This window comes from Pyrgilauda ruficollis, unplaced genomic scaffold, assembly GCF_017590135.1.
Source record: "Pyrgilauda ruficollis isolate IOZ18807 unplaced genomic scaffold, ASM1759013v1 scaffold12, whole genome shotgun sequence".
In the NCBI taxonomy this organism is placed as follows: Eukaryota; Metazoa; Chordata; class Aves; order Passeriformes; family Passeridae; genus Pyrgilauda; species Pyrgilauda ruficollis.
In genome coordinates, this window is record NW_024510321.1 from 15,881,573 (window position 1) to 15,905,549 (window position 23,977).

The following is a 23,977-nucleotide window of genomic DNA, read 5'->3' on the forward strand; positions in this document are numbered from 1 at the left end:
TGGTGTATGTGCCAAGGAAAGGTTATTAAAGATGCCCTGGAAGTCACTCTAGAGAGAAGCAATAAGGGCAAAGAAAAATGATGTTCATGGCCTGACTTGATTTTAAGGCAGCAATTTCACCACCCACGATCAGCTGTTTGCAGGGTGGAAGCACCAATTGTGCTTGTTCTGGGACAGCTACCAGCTATTGTGCCCGGAAAATCCATCTGCAGCAATGGTATTAGCTGTGAGTGCATATTTCCCCACGTGGGGACATTCCTTCTGCCCTCTGCCTTTTGTTTGGGCTTTAACCTTGTGACCAGTGCAAATCTGTCTGCACCGATGCAACACACAGGAGCAGCTGGAAGCTGTTGTGCAGCAGGAAAACTGTGACATGTTTGCTGTGACAGAGGCATGGTGGGATGGCTCACACGACTGAAGCGCTGCAGTGGATGGGTATAAACTCCTCAGGATGGGTATACAAGGAAGGAGAGAAGGTGGGGAAGCCCTGTACATTAGGGGCAGTTTTTATTGTCTGCAGTTTAGTGATGGTACCAGTGGGATTGAATCTTTATGGTTGAGAACCTGGCAGATACCATGATGGGAGTCTGTTACAGACCTCCCAGCCAGGATGAGGAGGCAGATGAAAAATTCCATAATCAACTGGGAGAAGTCCTGCAATTGCTAGTCATGGTTCTCCTGGAGTACTTCTACTTAAAATGTGGGAGCTGGTCTCTATTCCCAAGTAACAGGACAAGAAGAAATGTGCTGAAGTTGCAGTTGGGGAGATTTAAGTATTGGCTAATAGGAAGAGAATCTTCACCAAGGTTATCAAGCACTGGAATGGGCTGCCCAGTGGTGGAGTCCTGTTACAACGCCCTACAGAAGGTGAGGGCAACCCAGGTTCTTGTTATTCGATCCTGTGGGGCAGGTTAGAGTGGAGCAACACGGAAGGCTTGGTGGTGGTGAGCACGTACATGTAGGCTTTATTGTAGAACAACCTGGTTGCAAAGGATGGTAGGTATGCAGCCATTTTGGTTATTATTATCTGCAGGAACAGAACATAAAAGCATTGCAATATGAAAGTACAACAACATCATCCAAGGATATGCACAAGGGAAAAGAAAGGACAAGAGCATGAAGCACAAAACAAAGAGAGAGAAGGGACCAGAGTGAAGATCTCACCACCCACAGGCCCTGCAACAAGATTTCATAGTCTTGGTCACAGACTGGATCCATCAGGTGGAGGAGAAAGTCCCGAAGAAGTGGTGGGGAAAGCTCTCTAAGGAGCACCATCTATTGGGTTTATATCCACTCAGGAGCACCCAGGGACCTCCCCTGGGACAGGGAGATTGATGCAATAGTGTTGATCGTGGGACACTTGGGAGCCCTTGACACCTTCTAAGACAGCCCAGCTGCCCATCACATCAGCACTGAGTCGACTGTGGCCCATCAGCAGAGACCAACAGCCTCAGGACACAGCCAGGGTCCCTGCTTCCCCGGGGAGGAAGGGGTAGCCCCACAACCCAGTGCTTTGTGCAGGGGAGGAAAGTTTAGCGTGGTGAGAGGCACATCCATCTCCACAGGATCCTCTCCTATCTCACTCACAGCCCTTCATTCTTCCACTCTGCCTTACCAGATCAGAGGTTTGGCCATTACACACCCAAAAGCTCACCTCTATCTGAGCAAAGCGCCCTTACACACTCCACAAGTGGGGGAATGTTTTGAGCCATTATCGCTTAGCAGTTCAGTCTTTCAGAACTCCCCTCCCCGGAGGTATTTAGGTGACACACAGAGGTGGCACTTAGGGACGGTTTAGTGGTGGACTTAGCACTGCTGGGTTAATGTCTGCACTCAGTGGTATAAAAGGTCTTTTCCAACCTAAAGAATTCTATGATTAGAAGATTTTCTTCATTTTTTTGTTAGAAGCCCTTCCTCAAATCCCATCCTGTCCTGTGCTGAGCAGCTTTCCTTAGCTGATTCTCCAAGATGCTTTTTGTGCAATATGTGTATTTCTACATATACGGCAACATTCTGGATATACATAAGCAGTTGGAGGACTGCATGGGATCCAAGTATTTCTTTGGCATGTAAGTTGTAGTGTAATGTTCAAAACCATAAATACACATGTGCAGAAAAGTGAACAACTTTGGATCTATAAAGTTAACAATTTCTAGTTAACAATACAAGCTTCCTTCTTGTATTGTTAGACTTGACTGTAGAACAGAGTCCCTGAATGAAAACACGCTGCATTAGATCTTCCTGTGCCATTTTAGGTTATCACCTCAACAAGAGAGAAATCCTCTTAAAATTAAAAATAGCCTCCAGCTTCAAGACTAGGCAGAAAAATGATTCCCAATGAGATTAAAAAAACCAAATCCATTCTTCAGCTGATTAATTGAAAGAGGCAAAGCATACTTTGCTTTCTTGGATGCATACCTGTACTTGTTTCCCTGAAATGCTTCATCTCCAGGAACTCCACATTCTCCACTCCATCACTGCCTCATATGCAGCTTATGGGAAGACAATGCAAAGCCATTAGGAAAGAAGCCCCACTTTTTAATTTTTTTTCTGGCCTTACACGGTCCTCTTAAAGGAACAGCAAGCCTAAGACAAGGCTGAAGTTTCCCTGATTTTCAGAAGGCACTGACCAGCTCTACAGCAATCTGTGCTGGACTACCTTAGCCCACGTTTTCCCAAACAAGGCCACTTTTCCAGCTACTTGCCATTTGGAAATGAAATGCATTTCCTGAAGATTTGTCCAGGTCAGCTGTGATAGGGCCAGGGGTGATGGCTTGAATTTAAAGAGGGGACTTTTAGATTAGGAGTAAAAAATCAGTGAGGAAGGTGAACATGCCATCTATAGAAGCTGAGGGTGCCCCATCCCTGGCAATGTTCAAAGCCAGGCCAGAGGGGACTCTGAGCAGCCTGGGCTAGTGAAAGGTGACTGGCCCATGACAGCAGGGTTGGACTGGCTGGCCTTCAGAGGTCCCTCCCAGGCCAAGGCACCTGTGATTCTGGCTGCACGTTCACACACCATAGGTCTGACACTGCCTGGAAGCTCCAGATCTGCCATTAACAGCCTGCACAACTGATTCACACATTCACAGTCAGCCCAAAACACTTCCCGAGTGCTAAATTTATTGCACATTTACAGTGAATCCAACACTTCCCAGAAGCTTCAGGCTCACTGCACAGGCTGAGCCGAGTAGAAGTGTAGCAGCTTCTGTCTGGAGCAGCCCAGCACGCGGGGGATTGGGGTGGCACAGCAGCCTTCACTCCGTGGGTTAAATGAACGCGGCGCAGCCGCTGCATCACTGCTGGTGCCAGACCGGAGAGGCACAAGGACACTAATGGAAAAACCCTCTTCCACAGTCTAATATGAAGCAAATCTAAGAAGAACTCCTCCCTCCACTCTCCTAAATGCTGTACAGGAAGGTGCAGCGACTGAAATCGCTTACCACTTGCAGCTGCAGTTTGACTTCAAGCAGCAAGGAATCACTGAATCTGCTGGGTTGGAAGGGACCCATCAGGATATCGAGTCCAGCTCCTGGCTCTGCACAGAACCATCCCAAGAGTGCCCCTTGTGCCACAGAGCATTGTCCAAAAGCTTCTTGAACTCCGTTTGCCTTGGTGCTGTGACCACTTCCCTAGGGACCCTGTTCTAGTGCCCAGCCACCCTCCAGTGGAAGAACCTTTTCCTACTATCCAGCCTAAATTTCCCCTGACGCATCTTCACATCATTAATCCATGAGTTAAAGTCCACTGACCTGCATCATGCTTCTGTTGATATTTTGGCTGCCTTTCCAGGAGAAAGATTCTTGCTGGCTGGCATGAAACCATCAACATTATGTACAGTTTTTTAATTATAGGTGTTTCTTCCACTTGTTTATCCAGAATTAGATACTACCATTATAAAAACAATTATCTAAGGAATTCTATATTAATATAATTGTCCTGTTAATATAACATTTATTATTGTAACTAGTGGCAATGGGACATCAGCAAACAATTGAAGTTTTAGTGACATTTGTTATTATCCATGCAAGAAGTTCACCATACAAGATTAACCTTCTTCAATTACTAAAACTACCTCTCACCTTTCCACTTCTGCAGTTACACAAAATCCATTCTGAAGGTGTACTCTTAAGAGTATCATGATAAATGGAGCATGTTAGTGAAGCAGCTCACATTTTCAGTTTAAAAGAAATACGAATAGAGCAAGAAGTTTCTTTGCATAACAGGGCTGAAGTTCCTAACATCTGGAAAATGAAAAGACTCAATCACTAGACTACAAAGTCTCAGCAATTACTGAGTCTATCTAGATATGCAATGCTGTGCTGCATTTCTAAAGCTGCAGTGTAGTAGTTTATCAAGCACGCTCTTTCCCCTCTTTGTATATAAAACAGTGTATTTCAGTAGTATATGGGCTGATGATACCTCAGTTATTTTCCAAAAGGTATGTTTCAATGTGTCACTTGCAATAGTAAGTAGATTTTGAAGCTGTCTGGCAATTACTTCTCTTAAAGCCTTGATTTTGTGAAAATTGATCAAAACTGGTGTAAAAGCTGAACTATGACCCAAGATTGCACTGCTTGTCCTGTAAGAAAATAATTTCCAATCTACATCATCTAAAGAAATGCCTTTCAGACTACCATGGTGTTTCATTTTTTTCCTCAGAATTTCTGTTATTGGGGGAAAATAGAATACAGAGGCAAAAACGCTTTCATTGACTCCCACAAGTCTTTTATTAGACTCAAGAGGCAAAGGAAACATGTAACACCTGGAAGTCTGATGGTAAGAGGAAACAGGAATTATTTTTATCTATTTCCCCTCTACACCTCCACTACATTTCTTCAGCCCCTCAGTAAGTCATATGTCATCTTGGGAAGATATTCTTTTTTCCTCCAAACTCCCTCTGACAATGCATTAATTCTCCAGCTCATTTCTGCAGCACGGTGTTTTTCTTTCACATTTAACCTTTTTAGAGAAGGATTTCACCTTTTTGCCCAAAGTAATATGTTCACACACACACACCCCTTTGGTTTTTAATTCATCATTAAAATGGTATTCTGTGCTTCAAACAGGTTAATCTCAAGTGTGCACCACAGACATTACCTCATCTGTGCAGCAGATGCAGCTCAGCACATGCAGTCTCCTTTATGTGACAATCTCTTCAAGACTGCAAATTATCATTTCTCTATCAGAAACATGAAAGCATTTTTCACAATATGAAGAGAATCATGGCACAAAAAGGCACCATCAAAACTTGCATTATCTTTAGAAGACAATGAATGTGGGGTAAAAACAACCTACATGCTCCTGTTCACATAGAGTCAACAGTGGTGTCATTTGGTTTTATAAAGAAATTCAGATTTTTTTTAATGTATGCACTTTATTTTTAGCTCTGTAAAATGTCAAAGGCTGCAAACTTTTCTCTGTCCTAGCTATAGAGACTTTACTATAACAGAAGGGATAACAGCAATTTTTAAAAAATTAGGCAAAAATTATTGGCTTATGCCCACAGCAGTTATGCAGTTGTGCAAACTTAGCTGCTTTGTCCAATACTAGAACAGTCAAACTTGCATTGAAGAAACATTTTTAGTGCTTTTTGTGCATTTTGGCACAGATTATTTATGACCCAGGATAGCCAGAAAATGATTTCCATAAGCAGCTTGCTTTTCTTCTTTCTTTTCATCATTTTTCCTCTAAATGCTGAAGCTCAGCATAACCCATATGTAGACTCCTTTACAAGTTCTGCTAGTGATATTTTCGTTACTGTATGTAATTTGTGGCTAGCTAAATTGCATGTATTTAGCTTTGATAATTTTAAGCATTTACCATTCAATCCTATTCATATTGATAATATTCTACTGAATTTCCAAAAAGAACAGAACAGTTCCCTCAAAAACAAATATTATGTAGCCTGCCTAGAGCTGAATCTATTATACTCCCCTACACGTTATATTATTTAAAGGAAGCTAGATAAAGGGTACATTTTCTTTTCTGTCTTTGAGAAATAAAAACCCTGATCGCTTGCAACACTCATACATGATTCAGTTATCTAGAAAACAGACACACACTAAATAAAAATATCTCCAAACCCACATATATAATACCACAAAATCTTCTGATCAAACCAGTGAGTTTGCATTTAGAGTCCACATCTCCACTAACACCACAGTTGCACCTGGGCCATTATGTTTAACAGCCCTCAGTGGACCCACCCCTCCCTGAACCCTTTAATGCCTTTGGCCTCCACAAGTGTTGCATGTATTCTCATGCTGTTCTCTCCCTGCAGCCCTAGGAGCCTGAATTGGCTGACCTGGCAGAAACATCCAGGAGGCTTCAATATTGTGTTTAGAGGATTAAAGTAGTCAATACCCCAGAGCAGAGTAAAATATTCCTCCTCCTCCAACAAAAAAAATAAAATGGAAGAACTACCTCAAAAAAAAAAAAAAAAAAAAAAAAAGGGGGGGATTCTGTCTTTAGAATTTACTTTTTGATAAGTTTAAATATAAATTGGAAAAAAGACTGCAGAAAAAAAACCCTGCATTTCCTCATTTCACTGATTCTGCTTTTTCCTTCACATTGTTCCTAAAAAACTCCAAAGACAACAAAGAACTGACCCTAAGGTTGGCTTCCATCAAATGTCTTCTATGATGCTTTTAAGTTTGACTAGATTTAGATAGCATATAATATACAGCACCAAACCTCAAGGAAAGAGAGAAATTTCTACATTAAACACAGATAATGGCTATATTACTTATTAGGAGACATGAACTACATCCCTGATAGTAGAAAATAAATCACTCAGTAGTTGCAGGGCTATGCATTAACAAAGTCAGTGGAAGGGTACAAAATATAAAAATGTTTGTTTCAATAATAAAATTAGCTGAAAAAAGAGACTGGTTATGTATAAGACTTAGAATTCATTAAATCTCACATTTCACTGAGGCAAAGAGAGGTTGAAGGAGAGAAAGTTCCAGGCTGTGGGGATGTTAAAGAAACACCTCTTCCAATAAATACCAGGGAATGAAAATAGCATTGCACCAGTATATTTCCAACATAAAACTGCTCCTGAACTCTCTATTCCTCAGCCTGAGAGAAGATGAATAACACAAGAATTTTCTGTCAAGCCTGTTCAGATGCACAGATACCATCTGCACAAACTCAGCAAACAGACACAAGCACAGCAGAAACATGCAAGTAATTGTAACCAAGTCACAAATTCTGCACAGTGTAAAATATTTATCATCGCCACAGGTGGTGTAACAGTTTGCCGTGCAGATGCTCACAAACCTGTCTATTAAACCTATGAAAGAAGCAGGTTTGCCAGCTTTACCTGGACTCAGAGCAGTGACTGAGACACAAAACCTTTAGGCAGAGTCCCCAGAATCTCTTCCCCTTGCCTGATTGTCCTTTGCCAATGTTTTTGTAAAGCAGACAATGTTTGTGGACACCGGTGTTAGTAGAAGGTTGATAAGATCTGAAAGGGATCTAAAACTTGTGGCTGTGAATATTGCAGCTGGAGTTGGCCTCAAAGTAATTCCTCTGTCTGTCCTTTCTCCAGAGCCTCAAACTTGCACAGTGCATAGTCCCATACCCAGAACAAAGGCAGGTATGCTGGGGAATACTTCGGAGCACCTACTTAAAAGCAGAAAGGCCAGATCTGATTGCAAAGACCCCAGAGTACTAAATCAACCAACAACCAGAGCTCCAGCCCAGACTCAAGTCTCCAGATGCTCTTCCTCTTTTCATTTCCTCTCTGAATTGCTCTCTAACATCTGTGTTTCCTTTTAAATACCATGCTACAATCCAAACCATTTGTAAAATATGTCAGTTTATACCAGAGTAGAGTGCTACTAGATAAATACAGGGGTTATGTGGAAGTACACACAGAAAATATGGCAGAGCAAATGTCCAGAATGAAGCATCTCCTGCCCATGGCCCCTCCAGGCAGGGTGTCCCAGCTCTCACACACATACACATCTCCAGCCACTGTCTGCCTCGACTGTTGCAGTTTCTTATTTTCCCACCTTCAGCGGTAAGGCAGCCCAGAGAGCGGCACACGTGCTGAGGAAACGACATTTCTAAAAGCCATTCAGTCAGGCTGATTTCTTCAAATCCAGTCTCCTCACCTTCAAATTCATTCTCAGAGCAAATGAGTTTTCAATTGCCTGTTTACACAGGGCTGAGCCCTTGGAAGGCAGAACTGACTGGAAAGACAAGGACCAGGGGCCGTCTCAGCCACGTAACACTTTTAAAACCCAGGCGGAGGCACGAGAAGTCGTGGAGGAACGGCACAAAAGCCTGCTGTCCCTGCCTATAGCAATATCTGCTCCTACTCCCACCTCATTAATTGCTAGTTTTCCTGATTATGGAAACAGCTTTTTCTGCTGCTGAAATGTGTGGCGCAGTGCCATTTGCATATGCAAACTGACAAACGAACAATGAACCAGTTGCACAGTTCCTTAGAGAGCAACAATGTCGAGGATTTACGACATGTATGAGGCAACAGGCAGGGAGGGCGTGTGCGGAGACGGACACACAAAACTGCTCGTGATGTTCTTTATCGTGTTTTTCTGATAAATAATCTTTCAGGCAGTCTATTGAAATAAAGTATTTAACACTTCAGTGGATTTCTGACACTGGATTTGGGAAAATAATAGAACCGAAGATCTGTGCGACTTTGATTTGCCTCCAGATGCATATCTGTTTATCAGATTTTAATATATGATCCTTGATTACATGCACACTGTTCAGCCACAAGGTCTTTATGTTATTCATGCAGAGAAGACAGTGTTAATTTAACAAAGAGAAGCCCAGCATTTGGTTTTGTTCCTGTTATTCAAGGTGTAATCCAAGACTTTACGGGTGCATTCTATTGAAACTCTACTATCCTAAAGGAATTACTCATTTCCTTATGGACATTAATCACTGGATCAAATGTATTATTTCTCTAATTTTGTATTATTTTTCTCCTACATTAGATGTGAGACACTATTATTAATCCCATTTTATGGACCAGGAACTGGAGACAGATTTGGGGGCGGGAGGAAATTTAATTTTGTGATGCCTGTAACCTATTTTCAAAGCATTGCACATTATATAGGACTTCATAGATTTAAAGCACAGGTCTCATCATGCTAACTCCACCTCTGAGTGTCTTGCATTCCCACAGGTCTTATTTCACAAACATGAAAACACTGATTACCTGGAAAAGATTTGGCTTAAATAGTGATCTGATGAGGAAAATGTAGAGCCCTGCAGGGGCAAGGATAGGCCACTGTTCTCCAGACCATCATGTGGGTGCCTTAATCATCAAACAATGGTTATACCACCTCTATGGCAAATGAAGACATTTTACTGAAGGGAAACCCCCAAGAAGCAGCAATTGTATCCGATGGATGGATGACGAAGCACAGGGCTCAGCCCTTGGGCTGACACCCCTGGGTTCACCACAAACACATCTGCCACTGGAGGAGAGGAAGCAGCTGGCAGCAGGAGCAGGTTGTTATCTGCATGGACCAGACTGGAAGGGAACACAAGGCACAGCTCACCAGAAAATGTCTCAGCTATTTTGTGATTGCAAAAGAGAGACAAGATTTAGAAACCATAGATCCCATCCCTACTTTAATCAACACAGATTTCCAGTCTTTCTCCTTGGGACTGATCCCTTTCTGCCCCATCCTCCACTCTGTGTTTCACCCACAGCCCTTGTACCTACCGCAAGCTTCTCGGCTCAGACTCTGCCTGCACAGCTCTGGTTCCCTTAAAAGTACAGAAAATGCCAAATTGTGCCTCCTTATTTTAAAACTCAGAAAAATGGCTCAGAAGTTAAGGAGCAGTTTGCCTGGCATCAGTGGACAGCTGAGCAGAAAGCAGAAGGAGGCCATGCCAGCACCACTGGATGTCTTTCAGGTGTCTGACTTGGAACCACACAACAGGTGATATGAAGATAAAAAGGCATGTGTAGATTAAAAACTATCTTAACAAAGAATATCAAAATGTAAGGTGTCATTTAATGAGAAAATATCTTAAAGGGCCTCTCCTGGGAGAACCTCCTGAGTGTAGCTCTCAGTCTTTTCGTCTATTCATCGATGGTCTACTCAATCTCAAGAGCTCAGTAAAGCTGGTGCATGGCACTAAAACCAAGGTCTGCAGAAAGAAGTGAACACGTCATTCTTATGTGCTCTGACAAATGGACACAGCCCCACAGGAAATTTCAGGAAAGTCTAATGGAAATCAGAAATGCAAGGGATGCTGGAAGAACAGAAGACTACTTTGAAAATCAGTTTCTCAGAGGGAAGCTGAAAAGGCCATCCAGAACACAAGCCTGTGGTATAAGGTGCAAATGGAAATATTGAGTGAAAGGAATTGATTTTGCCACAGTACAATTCACTCCCACAATTCACTCCCAAGACCACTATTATGTGCAATCCTGATGCCCACTTTTTTAAATCTCTCAGCTTCCTTATAGACAGCTGTACAAAAGTGATAAAAATTTGGAAAACAAGTCATAAAAGTGTGAGCCAAGGAACAACTGCATGCCTAAGTTGGGCTGGAGAGCTGTTGTTCTTCCTGACCGTGGAATTAGTTTTCCACCCAACTCTGTTATGGACACTGGCCAGACCTGTATGTTCTGTAGCCTCCCATGAAGCCAGCTATTATTTTCTTCAAGTATTGCATTTAAGCTTTCTGCTGTTAAGTACAGGAGTCACAGAGGAAGGATTTCCCCATGGACACAGATGCATTAATTTGGCTTCTGATCTTAGGAAAAACAAGGATGTCTTTTTAGACTTTGTTTCCTAAGGAAATGGAGATGCAAAGGCACCATGTGTCTCTGTATGTGTCTGATCCAGTTCTCGTCCAGATTCTCTGGCCAGCTTTAACCAAATTTAACAGGGAGGTACAGGTTGCTTTGAGCTATTCCTATACATCTTGAGAGGAATAGAAGTTTGGTAGAAAAGGGGGACTAAGCACCCAGCACAAGGGAAAGTGGAAGTACAGTCCCCCAAGGTAACAGTCGCTGAGACACCATGTGAATATTTACTCACAACAAAGTTCCATTAGGAACTCAGGATCAATCACAAAACACAAATGTGTAGGAAGTGCTGGAAGGGGTGAAGGCAGATGGGCAGAATTATTTGTTCTGGTTCCCCTCAGAAACAGCAGAGCTTAGCCCCAGATGCTGAAAGGTGCTGACAGATCAGAAGTCAAGGGAGGGGAGGAAAGCTGCCCCTCGGAGATGTGCCTGGCACAACTGCTCCAGGGCAACCAGGGCAGAGCTGGCAGGTCAGGCCAAGGTGGTGCTCTCACGTCAGAGGGGAGAAACTGTGGGGAAGGTTCATCTTCCCTGCAGCTGAGCCACGCTTCACCTGCAGGAATCCCCCGCCTGTATCTCCTCTGATCACTTCCCTTTCATCACAGGAACCTGCTGAGCTGAAAAATGGATTATAAGTAACTCAGTGTATGAAAAGTACTCAGCAGATTCTTCTCCACTGGACTTCTTTCCTAATTCCACCTGTGAAAGTAGCTGGCAGGTTCTTCTCTGCTTGATTCCTTACGAGCTAAAAATGCAGTCACCTAAATATAGGTGAGACCTCTACCAACTTAAATGAATCCTTCTGCTGTTAAATATACGCAGAAGTACTAGACAAATTTTTTATTTTTTTTTTTACTAGGAGAATATATGGCCCAACCCACTGTACTGTTACGGACAGTGTATTTTGGATAATTTAATAGTTTAATAAACTTCCTTAATTAAATAGCTTAACTGTAATAAAGTATCTGAATAAATCTTAATGCTGTATTTGACTGGTAACGTGCAAATAACACTGGTATCAGATAAAAGCAAACCCAGGAAACAACTAAAATCAATAATTACTAATTAGTCTATAATTATTATTAAATACTATGAATAGTATTAATACTGTCATTGAAATTCTATTAACTACTACAACAAATTCTAATAAACTGTTAACAGTGCTTCCTGGAAACTCAGGTAACACTATTTCCCCAATAATTTTTTCTTTTCCTCTGTTTTCACAAAGATTAAGTTTACTTAAGAGTAAGCAATCCTTATATTGTTTTTTAGACTTGTTACTAGTTTTCTCTTAACTGCCATTTTCCTAGATATAATTTGAAAAAAGAAAAGGCTGTAATTTTTGTTCTGATTCCTTGAGACAAATATTAGAGGGGAAAAGTTTACAAAATCTAACACTATCCGAAGTGCATAGAAAGAGCAAGTGCTCAGGAAATATCAAACTCCTCATGTACCCAGCTATATTTCACAGAGAAGATGCACAGAGAAAAGAATATTTCCAAAGCTACTTTATCAGTTCTAAGACCACAAAATAGTCACTTCACATATACGTATTTAATATGAGAGGATGTTTTATATAAACAGAATAAATGTTTTTGCTTTGACAGCTGACATTTTCAGCTGGTAAAGAACTCCATATCTATAGGCAAAACCTTTGGGTTTTAATTGTGGGAAAACAATTACTAAATCTATGAACTTTAACAGTACTATAATCTGACAGTATTTCTAAAATAGACCTGTGTCACAGCAAGAATAGATTCCTTTAAATATCTTAGGTGGAAAAATCCTCCAGGGGAATATCTAGGACAAACATGTTTATGATTATTCAGCACTGTAGATTGCTGAACCAGTGATGTCAACTATACGAAGCATTTCTGCAGGGAAAAAAAAAGCCACAAGATACCGCTTGAACGGCCCTATCTATGTCTCACACTGAAAGCAAATGCCTCATCCTGCTGACCCAGAACAGGTGAGAGGGATCTGTGCCTCACGGCTGCATGTGAGAAAAATACACCAAAAGTAACAGTGAATGTATTCGGCTTCCAAACTAATGTATTTCAAAGCTAAAACAATTTCTGCATCAGCCGAAAGCATGCTGTTAACAAGAATTCTTTTATATTCAGTGCTTTTGAACATCTTCGAAAAGGTGAGGCAAACCTATTCCCTTAAATTTTCAGGGTGTTTAGCGCATCCTCCTGAGCCGGGTCCCTTTTGCTGCGGGCAGGAGCGAACGCTTTTTCCCAGTTTTCCCCGGTGTGACACGGGGCTCTTTGTCAGCCCCCGCCCCTGGGCAGCCGTGCCAAGGAGCGCCCGGGACCCGCGGAGCCTGGCACGGCCCCTGCGCCGCGCTGGGAGCAGCGCCGGCCGCGGTGCCCGCCGCGCACCGCCCGCTCCGCTCGTCCGCGGGGAAGGCGAGAGCAGCATCTAATTATCCCGGCCCTCTAGTAATGACACTGTGCCCCCTGCAGTTTCCATGGGATACGGTGCCTCTTCTGCTTCCTCTCCTGAGCTGCGGGGCACAAGGCTTGCTTCCCAAAATCGCTTTTTTTTTTTTTTCTTTTTTTTTTTTTTTTTTTTTTTCCCGGCACAAAGACAATCTGGGTTGAGACTTTGTTAGCACAGCTAGCAAGGGCTGGATCCTGGCAAGGAGCGCGCCGCCAGAGCTTGGGCAAAGAGGAGCTCTGCATCTCATTAGCCGCTTTTCTTTGCTGCCAAGGTACTCGGCGGAAATTCTTCATCAGCGCAAAAACACATTTTCCGGAGAAGCGTCCCCTTTCCTCTAGAAGCTCATCCTCACATCCTCCTCCGTTACCAAACAGGCCAGAGACATGTGAGTGCCATTTCCCCGCTGTCAGACCGACTCCAGGCACGGCAGAGCCGGCACCACTCCTCCAGGTCCCTCCTGCTGCGCTGGTGCCCCTCAGGTTGGGATGCTGCCCCCGGGGCAAGGGCAGTAATTCCTGCATGGTGGCCTTTCCAGCCAAAGCTGCTAATTGATAACTGCAAATTCACAGGTGGTATGTTACTGGTCCCATTTTCCTGCACGCGGTTCAGCACAAGTTCACAGAAATCCTGTATTACTGATATTGCAAACAATGTTATTAACACTGTTGCAAATAAAATACAAAACAAATAAAATATACACAGATGTTAACTCTGCAGAATTACTGAGAACTAACAATAACACAAGCTTCACTAACTATTGCTGTTTCTAAAGGCCTATGATTTAATCTAAAACTTCCCTTCTAAACACACTATGGTTTCTGTTATATAAATAAAACACTTCTCTGGCTCGAGCCCAGGCAGCATGTTGACCCATTTACACCATCTTGGTTTCCTGCTCATAGGTGGTAATTATCACATCTGTGTTTGTTTCTAAAATTGGAACTTAAAACACAACTCTGTTTACCTCAAACATGGCCAGTATCTGCAGGCTCAAGGAAGGAACTTTCTGCATCACAGGACTCACCAAATCTGCACTGACCTGGGCTGAATCTAAGGAGGCAAAGGAATGCAAATTTTTTTACCCCATGGGAAATACTAGCGCTCATGAGTCACAGGGAAATTCCCATTGACTTCAATAGGGCCAGAACAGGGTCACCTCTGCCACTGTAAAGCACTTCAGCAAGAAAATTTTTGGAGGAGGTGAGTAACAGGCCACAGACTGAAGAATATCATCGTGCAACATGATGCAAATATTTTCAGATTTACAGAGCAGCTAACAAGTTTGGTCACTTTCAAAGGACTTATTCGTTTTTAAGCAATTTAGCTGCTCAAGACAACAACAAAGAGTGAAGCACCCAGTTCTTCACTCCCGTGTGGTTTCCTTAGGATGGGAGCTGCTGTAGCTGTGTTCCAGTGAGGACTCCCCAGCCTCTCACTTTGCCACCAGTTTCTCTGTGGGGCTTTCTCTGGCCTTCCCACCTTGCCAGCTCATTTTGTTAGAAATACTAATGGATTTGCACTACATCACTGTGAGGCAAGGTGGCATTATTCTCTTAGTTGTATATGCAAGACATAAAATGAAAGAAAAAAATTAAAGCAGGAATGTCAGATCTTTTGAACGGTTTTCTTTAGGGAGGGCTGGCTGCTCCCCTGGGGCCAGCAGGGCAGGGGCAGGGACTGGCAGCCACAGACTGGGCTGGCAGGGGCCCTGGGCCGAGGGCAGGGTCAGGGAGGCCCCAGGTGAGGCTGGGCAGGCACAGTGAGACGTGTCAGTGCCTTCAGTTTTGGATCTCCAAACTAGAAACCCTCGGAGCTGAGTCTTGTGATATCTTCATGTTTCGTAGTACTTAATGGATTCACAGCATAGCTCCCAACAACTTGAACAGAAGCTTTTCCCAAATCAGGTCCTCTTCACCTCAGGTCTCACCTGCTCTTTGAGGACCAGAACTAAGCACAGCACAGAACAGCCATGTCAGAAAATTGTGTGACAGGGGCCAGCCCAGGTGACAGATGAGCTGTCACAAAGGCAAGGCTGCTGCCTGTGGGTTTCCCCTCAGGAAAAGCATTGCCTGCTCCTGCTGCCTGCCCAACACTGCAGCCCGTGCCAGGGAAGGACAAAAACACAATCTGGACTCACTTGCAGGGCAGGAGACATCTTCTGCATTAAATAAGAGAGTCTTGCAGCAAAGATAAGGTAAAATCTCAAAATCTAAATGGACCAAAAGCCCTTTTATAGTAAGGCCATGTTAACTTGCAGGGGAAAGCTTCATCCTGTTATATCCTACTTTTGAGTGCTCCATTCTGTGTACTTTTTATTTCTATTCTGTGAATTTCTTACTCAGAAAAAACCTTCCACTGAGAACACTACACATCACAAAAAGTAAACTTTTTGCTGAATATAATTCCATCAATCCTGCACTCCATCACATGGCTTGGGAAATCAGAAGCTGCAGGTGAGTCCTGTGTGGCCTGTGCTAATGAAGACCCAGTGTAGAGATGTGCCTAGGAATGGGAGGTGCACAATTTCCCAGAATTCTGAGTTATTAGACCTGGGGTGGGGGGAACAGTTCTTCAGTCTTCATCACTCACCACACTCAAACAGCTCTGCAAGTCCAGCACAGCAGGCAGCACAAGGACAGGAATGAATAAAATGGAGATAAGAGGGGAAGAGCTCCTTACACAGCCCTGCCACCAAACGTGAGATCACGCACAACTAGAGCCAGCAGCACCTCTCCTGTCTGGGCAGCAACACATTGTGCTCACGTGGCTCTTGTACCTCGTGCTCTGCTAGATCATTTCCTGAGCACCAATTTAAAAACTTGTGGTTTTAAGCAGTTTTCTGAAAGTTTGATGCCATGTTTCCACACGAACTATTAGTTCTCACCCTTTCATCTTGGAAGGCAGAAGGCAGCATTTAAGACTCACAAACAGTTGCACTAGCAGACCACGTGCAAGTGGACAACTCCAGCATCTGACATAAAGGCTGCTTATGTATTTTGTATGAGAATTACGGCATGAAGTGCATAAATCTCAGAGGACAGAGACCTAAGCTCCCTTCATCCTGGCAGAATGCCCTCAGCATGGACTTTGGGCTCCCCTCTTGTTTGTCTGTCTCGCTGGCCCAACAAACCTGGTATTCCTTTCGGCGGAGCACCCCAGCTTCACACAGAATGATGCATGTCCTTGGTCAGGAACAGTGTCCCCAGCTACCACCACACTCGGGAGAAAGACAAAGCTTATCCCATGATCCTGAAGCAGGCCCCAGACCCCGGGTGCCCTGGGAAGGGCTGTAGGCCACAGGAGTGGCTCTCTGCCCACTGCTCAGAGGGCTGGCTGAGCGAGAGGCATGGCTGGAGCGTCGTATCCACACCCTGGCCCTGCCCTGTGGCCTCACCTCTGGCTCAGTGACACGGTGCCAGGCCACTCAAGGCATCTGTGCTGGAAACCGACTCATTCTCTCTCTCTCCCAAAAGACGATGGGAACAGACAGGAGTCTGGGCAGCACCTGCAGACGGCAGACCCCGCACTGGCACTGGAAGCTGGTTCAACACCCAGCTGGCGCTCCCCCAGCCCGCCCTGCCTGGCTCGGAGACCCCACCCCAGGCCCCTCCGGCCCCGGACAAAGGGGGGCCGGCCAGCAGGGTGGGTTCCCCGAAGGAGATTTCGCGGGGGACGCGCGGGATGCGATGCCGGTGCCGGAATGGGGAGGCAGCCGCGGGTGCCGGTGCGGGGCATCGCCCCGGTGCTGGACGGCGCTGCCGCGGCCGGCGGACCCTCCGAGGCTCCCCGAGGGCTGCTCGCTCCGCCCGGACCCCTTCCTGGAGCCCAGCCGTTCCCCGGGAGCGGGGACGGGGGCGGCTTCTCCCGGCGGTGGGGTTTCCCGAGCAGCGGCACAGCATATGGTTTACATGTTGCACTACTGCATACACGGACTAACATTCAACCCAGGGATTCACTTGACATAAAAAAAAAGCCCTAATTACAATAATTTAGAGGTGCCTGAATGACAGCAGGCTCAATTTTTGGTTGAATTTGCAATTAAGGGGAGATAATTATGCCTCGCACTAGCGCAGAGTATTAATATTTATGGTAGGAGCCAGAGGCTCCTGTGGCTGAGAGGATGCGGCGGAGCAAAGGTTGAAGCCCCGCGGTACCGGCGAAGGGAAAGTTCGGAGCCCCATAAACTAGGGAGACGGCGGCTGCCTCCATCGCGCCGATGGAATCCAGACCCCGCCAGAGCAGGCAAAGATTTATATACATCCTTTTATATATATTTATATCGCCTGAGATACGGATACTTCCTCTCTAAAGCTTTTATCTTTCAGCAGGCACCTCCTTCACCTACTTGGGTTTTATTCCCGACTATCGATCCCGGGGGCTTTCCATGCCTCATTAACAGATTGGTGACTAAATGAGTAGAATTAATTTTTAAAACCCTTTAATTTACTTTATTAATTACACACATGCGCCCTTGCCTACCCTGTGTGTCCGGCTCACTCGGCACCCAGTGTGTCGGGGAACCGGTCACGCCAGGGTGAGAGGGGATTAAAAGGGGAAAGAAAGGTGCCTGAAAAATCCCCAGCGAGCCTCTTGTGTCCCAGCGCCAGGCACCGGCCGCCCCCCGCCCCGGCCGCCGGCTCGCCAGGGACGGAGCATCGCCCGCCAGAGCCTTTTAAAGACACTTTACCATTCATTTAGCGGCGCCTTCGCCGCTGCCGGGCTCAGCACAACAAAGGCGAGAGCCTGGCGCGGGGGCGGGGGCGCTTCTCGGGCAATTTCGGCCGCCTGATTTCGGGGAGAGAAAAAGGAGAAGGCTGTTAAAATTAGCGGGAGCGCCCCGGAGCCCCCTCCCCCTTCCCGCAAGCCGGCGGCTCCGGGAGGGCGGCGGGAGCCGGGCGCGGAGCGCTGCCGCGGCGGCGGAGCGGCGGCCCCGGGGCGGCCGGCGCCGGTCCCATGGCAACCGGAGCTCCGCGCTGTCCCGCACCGCAGCCTGCGCACGGGCGCGGAGCCGCCCCGGGGCGGGCCGGGGTGCGGGACAGCCGCGGGCAGCGCTCCTGGCGCGGGGGGTCCCGGTCCCCAGCCGGGCTCCGAGCCCTGCGGGCCGGGTCCGCTGCCGTGAGCGGCGCCGGGGGCACAGGGGCCGCAGCCCCGCGAGAACGGCTCCCGCGGGTGCGTGAAAGGCTCAAACGCAAATGGGCCCCTGTATTTATACACGTCAAGTTCCTGTTGCCGACGGGAAAGGCTCATGTATCTTTCTCCAGGACATGTATCTTTCTCCAGGACAACCCCCACCAATTAAAGTGGAATATTGGGAGTCAGCAGCCATAATTTGTTTGGTTTTCCGTCTCTGAGGATTGCCACTTGCTCGCAGTACAGCCTTCAAACAGCTACATTCCAGCTCTCAGTTCTCATGCCAGTAAATTAAACCATCCTTATTCATGTTTATTCTTTTTTAAATTCTTTTTAAATCCTGGCAGATTTTATAACTATATTGAATTTCTATCTGTGCTTTATTTTAATGAACTAGAAATAAGAAAGCATAGAGAGAAGTACAGCTCTAAATAGCTACACCATTTACAGTGGAAGTCAGAGGTCTATTGTACCAGTCACCATTGACTTTATACAGCTTGTATCCCTTTGTATACCTCCTCGTTTACTCACCAAGCTGCTGTTTTCAATGAGGAAAAAAAAAGAAATAAAAACGCGGATCAGGTTTTTTGGGGTTGAAAGATGAGTATATATACTTTTGTACGCACACACAACACGCAATACATTGCCTTGGTAGTAGAGCTGGCTGTGCCATTCAAAGAGTTTTTGCCAATAGAATGATTTATTAATGGAGTTTGCATGACATTTCCCTGCTCTGCCTGCAGAAAGGCACCACAGCATCATTGTAAACTCATCAGCGCTGCATGGAGAAAACAAGAGGATGCTGAAACTGCAGCTCGATGGAACAGAGGAATGTAACTGCAGAGATTTAAAGCATCTTCCAGTGAGGACAAATCCTGCCCCCCAGATTTCCACATTTTTAAGCACTCCGGTCCAAAGGACTAACAAGAAACCTTTGCAGCTTTTAAGCCTGAGACTCTGTGGGATTTAAGTGATTCAGTGACTTTGTACCTGTCTTTCTACACAGAATTTAGGATGAATTTTATCCATGGCTAATCCCATTGACTTCAAAGGGAATGCCTGCATAAGTGAAGTGGTTGATGTTTATTTAAGTGAGATCTTAAATATGTTTTTAAAAATGAAACAGCTTTGCCATTTAGTCTCTGAAGTTATTGCTGCTTTGATTCTCTTTTTTTCAGAAAGTTCAGTTTTTAATTTCTCTGTAATTGAATATTTCTCAGCAAGTCCTCAACCTTTTGTGCCAGCAGAAAGGTTTAATATTGTTCAGAATGCAGTAAAAAATGATATATGGTATAATCTAATCCAATCTGAACTAAATCAGAGAGTCCCATGGACAAAACATATGTTGTTTGTTTTGGCTTTTAAAAGCACAAGTTAAATGTGGAGAAAACAGCATGGTGAGATTTTAATCAGTGCAATAATATTTGAAATCATGGAAAGAGAAGATGTGTAAATCTGTTCTTGTCTGGTTTTCCTTTTCACTTATAATTTCAGGGAAATCTCTAATTGCAACTTCATCCTCGACTTATCCAAATGCTCCTCGAGACAATTTCTTTTACAGTAATTCAGATTCCCACTCCTGGTAGCTGGATTAAGTCAAGTCTTTGATGTCTTTTCTCTTCTGATAAGTTCAAAGTTTCCTGTTTTTTCAAGGTCCTCACATGTTAGTTGATTTGTTTATTATTGGTGTTTCATTGCAGTGTCATTCTCATCACACCCAGTCAGCACCTTTTCCAAAATAGCTATGAATTTCAAAAAGTTAAACCTGTCACCTTGTTGAAACCAAACAGCAAGCAAGTCAGTGACCAAGAGGGCTGTCCACTGAGTAATATAGTCTCCAGGCTTGCCCATAGGTAAACAGATTGTGCAGGAATGTAACATCCTTTGGAATAACATCCTGGAAACTCAAGATTCCTAAGTGCAGGAGACAAAATGCTGGTGCCATTACCTTGTAGTGTAAGTAAAATCACAAATCTACATGTTAAAAATAAAACAAACAAACAAGCAAACAAAAACCCCAAACCTGTTTCTCTCTAGAGAGGAACATTTTTCACCATCTATGCATTACCATTTTTTTAAGACAAGTGGGCAAAAAGGTAAATCAAACTGCAGCATTTATCTGATGAATGCTGTCTTCATATGAGGACCTGTTTGGTCTTTATCTTTTAAGCAGAGAGTGACTTCAATTGCAGTTAATATAAAGATTTATTAACTTGAGAAGTAAATATTGACCAAGGTGAAGCCAAGGTCAATGTTTACCTAGAGGACTAATAAATCTTTGCATTAACTTAAATATGGAAGCTGATGGGCCATATTTTTCTCTCAAATCAGTATCTACCCTAAATTAGCCCTACTAAGATACCTTTGTATTTGTATAAAATGTGTTTAGTTTATGAACTGTTGTAAAATACAGTCAGTGTGAATTTACCAGAAATAGGAAAATTAGACTTGTTTTTTACAGGATAACTGACTATTTCTTCACCTCTGAAAATCTGACAAATATGTAACAGTAGTCAGCTAGAATTATTTTTTGCTTGAGGGTGAACATTGATTTAAGTGAGTATAGGATCAGGCAAGGTGTTTGCTTTATTTTACACTCTGGTAAATATAATAAATTAGCATGAAGATAAAAGGATACTAATTTGACATGACCACCTTCAAGAAATCACAGGTTTTTATGTTCTTGTTTATATCAATACTAATGTCAGCCCCTCATTTAGGATGTGAGAGTTGCCTGTTCCAGGTAAAACAGCTAAAATATTCATCAAATCTGCTGGCCTGCTTTTCTACAGAGCCTTTTGAAATAACTTCAGTATTACAGAGGTTGAGTGCTTTTGTCTTTATAACATTTAATTTCTAAGCCACACAGGTGTACTGTTTTGTTGACCCTCAAAAATATATCATTTTAGCTTATTTCATAGGCATTACTGGGCCTTTAACTTGTAAAGAAATCAACAATCCTTTGGACCTACCACAAATATTCTACTATAGCTTCTACATGCCTTAGAAGAATATCACCTTTATCAACCTCTCAGGATGCTTCATGAGTTTTGACAGAATTAGTGTAAGTGCTTTTCTCCTTTGTTATCTCTTTCATAGATTTTTTTCCTGGGTTCTCTGTCTCAGTTGTCTGGTTGAAATGCAGCTTTCTCTGTTCTCAGGAACAAAGAAATGGTTCCTGTTTAACTTAATCAAATACTCTGGTCTTTTTCTGATAGAAAGAATAGTGGCCAATTTACCTCTAGCACTATTAAGTCCCCAACAGTTTTCCTGTGTTTGATTTCTGTATGTGCTTTCAATACAGCCTTTTTTTCTCCTACCCATTTTCCTTTGTTTCCCTCTCTTTAAGAAGACTGACACAAAGGAATAGCTTACCCATAGCATATTCTCTTAGCAAAATCTAGTATTATTTCATTAATTTATTTCTTGACATTTATTTGCAATTAAATTAATTCTACCTTCTGCACACACGATGTTTTAGTAAATGAAAACGTTCCTGCTCCAAGCACCAGATCCTTCTATCTTTGCTTTGCTTAGCCTTTGTGCAGCAGAAATCCTGTTGGCTGTAATGGAAAAGCAAAGTATTACTGACTTTAACAGTCCTGCCTATGTGAGAAATGAGTCTTGAGTTTTGTCTGTTAGTAAATGTGTTCTGGATCATATTTCACAATCAGGCTTTCGTACGCTCACTGCTAACATTAGATTTCTAGGCTCAGTTTTTTAGTTGCACTTCCCATTCATCACACAGAATAACTGATCCTATAAAATGAATCTGTGTTGGATGAAACAATAAAAGGAGCATCCAGTCTCTGCTGCTCACTTTTCTCATGCAAGTGGACCCCTTGAAATCAATAGAATCATTCAGGGGAGTCAGACAAGCAAGAGCTAACTCAAAACAGGTACCCGTGCTGCCCAGAAACAAACTGCCTCTGTCCTCTCTGCCTCTATGAAATAAAGGTGCCTCAGGTTGTACCGAAATTATGAAAGGAAAGTAATTTTTAGAAGAATTGTAGGGGGGAAACTATTTAAACTCTGATGGCTGGCTTCTGCATGCAAAGGGCACAGTTTAGGAGATGAGTAAAACTGCTGTGATCAGGAAATGTTAAAGGACTATATTTTTAAAGGAATTGTACCACTGTAAGCAACGCACAGTTAAAGCTGTTCTCACTTGTTTGGAACAGCAAATGCAACATCTAAACTGGTCTTTTCTCAAATGGTGAGTGTTAAGGCAGAAGGCTGAGAAAGCCTTAGAATGTTACTACAAAACATTTCTGTTTAATTAATTTGTTTTCGGTTTGCTTACATTCCTTTTGTATCCAATGTTTTCAAATGTGCTTCAGAGGGGCAAAATACTGTCCAGTTTTGGTGAGACTGTCACTGATACAATAATTTTTAACCAAAAGTGAGAAAACCTTCATAGAAAGGGAGTCTGGAATTTACTACGGCACACAGTGGAAATACAGATTTCCAGGACTGTGTTGCATGGCAAGAAACATTCCTCAAGGTTCAGTCAAAATACCTCAGATGTCTACATGCTTCTCAAAAACTCATGAAGACTAACTCTAACATTTACTCGCTCACATATTTTAAAATAACAAATATATTCAGATATCTCAATATGCATTTGTGGTTGAAATTCAAACAGGAGAAGAGATAAATTTTGTTTATATAATTGGTGGAAATTAAATTTGTGGGACCGGTGGAATACAAGTCATACTACACACCAGATTTCTGTGCAAATGAAAATCTGGTCAGACTGATGGTGTTTTATCTCTTAAGACCTGAATTTGCAGTTATTTGTCAGTATTTTTTTAAGCACAGACTGCTCCCCCAAGTAAAGCTATATACATGTTCAGGCTGCTCTAGTTTTACTGTATTAATCACACTGATCTAAACATTTACAAATTGCCTTCTAATTTCTACTATATCATGATAATTAGAATCTTTACAAATACTACTCTGAAGTCAAAAGCCTGGCTAAAGCATCAATTAAAACCTTAAGTTATGTTACTGCCAATAAGTGGTCATTAAGGGCATGTGAGGGCAACCAGCATAGTTGTAGAATCACATTCTTAGGGGTTAGTCTCTAAAGCAGATGTTTTTCATTTTTATTTCTTTTTTAAAATGACTTATGAAATCTTAAGACAACTGTAAGGATAGCGAAGATATGGTTGGGTTTTTTTATCAACAATTCATTATAAATGCAGAAATAACATTTTAAACATGAAACCTGATTATTGATGAGAGATAAATAGCCCCTGATCTGTGGAGAGAGAAGCATTGCAATAATATTGATGGTTTAGGAGAATGCTCACTACATTTTAATGGAGATAATAGGAATTAGTAGCTTTCTCTAGTGTGACAACTTTCCAGCAACATGAGAAAGGAATTCCTTCAAATATAATAAAAGAGCAGAATTTCTTCATACATTACAACTCTTCCTACTTACTGGGAGGATACTACTCATTTTCAATACATGCTATGAAAAGAGACTTCTAAATCTGTTCAATAGAATTTTTTTCTTTTAGTATGTCATGCATAGTCAAAATGGAAGCACTGATCAGCTTTCTGATAAGCTTGTGTTTTCCTGCATGA